Genomic DNA, 2500 nt, shown 5'->3' with positions numbered 1-2500 from the left:
TCTTCTTCTTCTTCTTTCTTCTTTCTTCCTTCTCTTCCTCTTTTTACATTATTCTATTATGATATTCCTTCTCTCTCTATTTCTCTCTCTTTATCTCTCTCTCTCTCTCTCTCTCTCTCTCTCTCTCTCTCTATATTTTAGTACTTATCCATAATTACTTTTTCGTATTTACTTCTCTCGCAAATATTATAAATAAATCTGATATATATATATATATATTTTCTTTTTAGAGGGTTGGATTGGGAACAGGGGGTGAAAATGAGTGGAAATTTTGTAAAAAGAAAAAAGAAAAAAAAAAAAAAAGGAAGAAAAGAAAAAGGATGAAGTAAGAGAGCAAAGGGACTGAATGTTTATTGACCTAGGTCGAAGATAAATAGGTTAAAGAAAAGATGATGGGTAAAGAGCCAAGTGGGGTTTTAGAAGGGAGATGGGCGGCATGAGTGCAAGAGAGTGTTGTAAGTGGGTGGTTAGGTGGATAAATAGGAGAGGAGGAGAGGGAAGAGGGGGTGGGGTGGGGGGAGGGAACAATAACGCGTCCTCGACGACAAATCCCGGTGATATCTCGAATCGCGGAACACGGTTTTCGGTGTTCAGCCACCATAATGCATCGTTCGTTGCATAATCCGAAAGGGAAGATAAGAAGGCGGCTGGTCGAGTCGTTTCGCGCAGCTCCTCCTCTCTCTCTCTCTCTCTCTCTCTCGCTCTCGCTCTTTCTCTTTCTCTTTCTCTGATTCTCTTGCATTCATAAGGGGGAGAGAGTAAGATACGCGATCGGTGACATTTCTATACCAAATATATCGCACAAAGAGGCGCCGCCTTTCTCTGTCATATTAAATATTATTTATGTCCTCGGTCACATAAACATGGCCCGCTCGAGCGTAAGCGCCGTGCTGCTCCTTTATATTCGAACGTTGAATCCTTTTCTCGCAAACGTTCATTCCTCCATGCTCATACGCATATATACATGTGTATATGTATACATGTATGTACGTATGTTGATCTGTATGTATATATATATATATGTGTGTGTTAGTTGAAGAGCTCGTCTCTACGTAAATGTGCACGGATGCGCAACCTATGAGAGAGAGAGAGAGAGAGAGAGAGAGAGAGAGAGAGAGAGAGAGAGAGAGAGAGAGAGAGAGAAAGAGAGATAGAAAGAGAGAAAGAGAGAGAAAGAACGCGAGTACAGAAGCTCGCAAGAGGAAGAGAAGAGCATTGAGCGTTCGGTCGCAACAAAAGGTACGAAACGCGTGAGCTCGTAGTAAGGCCAATCGAAAAACAATATCGATCCATTGTTCCGACTACCCAATAAATATCATAAATATCGGGTCGCTGAATTACTGGCTCCGATCTTGCTCCCAGATCGCAAAGAGACCTCGAGCAAGTCCACCGAACGAGGCAGCAACCGTAAAGAGATTCTCACTCTCTCTCATTCTCTCTCTTCTCTCTCTTTCTCTCTCTCTCTTTCTCTCTCTCTCTACTGTGGTTCTCTTCTCTTCGGGAACCTTGGGGTTGTTTTTTTCTGATTTTTTCCTCTATCTCTCTCTCTCTCTCTCTCTCTTTCTCTCTCTCTCTCTTTCTCTCTCTCTCTCTCTCTATGTCTCTCTCTCTTTCTCTCTCTCTCTTTCTCTCTCTCTCTCTCTCTATGTCTCTCTCTCTTTCTTTATCTATCTTACACGTTGCTGGTAGAAGCTCACATATTAAGAAGGAATGTTACGTTAGATATATATAATAGCATGTCGTAAACCGATCAAAGAGAAAATAAATAGATACATTGAAAATGAATGTATTTATGTACGTATGCACGTATTTACGTATGTATATACGTAATATATGTACATACGTATGTAGTATTTCTTCTTTTTGCAATTGTAAAATTGTAATGTACGTTCTGTACACACAATATCCATTCTATCTATCTACGTAATGCAATGAAGTTGAATAAAAGAACGTTTAATTATACAGACGAACTATACTTAGATTTGATTATTCCCTTTTTATTTTTTTTTTTTGTTTCTTTTTTTGTTTTCTTTCCTTTTGTTTTTCTTTTTGTTTTCTTTTTTTTCTTTTTCTTCTTTTGGTTTATCGTATAATAACAGTAGCAAGGAGGATATACTCCAAAACATAATTATAGTAACTCAAGTAGACTAGAGAATATATAATATATAATATATAATATATATATATATATATAAATTATCTTGCTAGGAGAAAAAGCAAGCGTGAGTCCCAGGAAGCTCCTGTAAATCGAACTACTCTAAGGGACAATAATACGAAGGTGCATTTACGACGGTCACGCTGTCAGAATGTGCATTCATCGTGCGATTCGTAGGAGAAGACAAGACAAGACACGTAACACGGTATTGTGTAGCCATACTTACACTAACGTTGCTTGGATATGTTGTAATGTAAATACTTACATGTACGTATGCATGTACGATACGTACGTACGTACGTCGATAAATGTGCATTGCGAACGAGTAAGCGAGCGATCTCGATA

The 2500-nt window shown here is 38.7% G+C and overlaps 1 protein-coding gene across 5 annotated transcripts in view; it reads right to left on the bottom strand.

Moving 5' to 3' along the window:
- Positions 1 to 2500, bottom strand: part of LOC118445199 (uncharacterized) — a 271029-nt gene that overhangs the window by 112975 nt on the left and 155554 nt on the right. The gene's annotated exons all lie outside the window — the stretch shown is intronic.

The sequence above is a fragment of the Vespa mandarinia genome, chromosome 18 (genome assembly GCF_050613455.1).
Source record: "Vespa mandarinia isolate Hongniang chromosome 18, ASM5061345v1, whole genome shotgun sequence".
Lineage (NCBI taxonomy): Eukaryota > Metazoa > Arthropoda > Insecta > Hymenoptera > Vespidae > Vespa > Vespa mandarinia.
The sequence above is the reverse complement of the archived record's forward strand: the minus strand, read 5'-3'. Positions and strand labels throughout refer to the sequence as shown.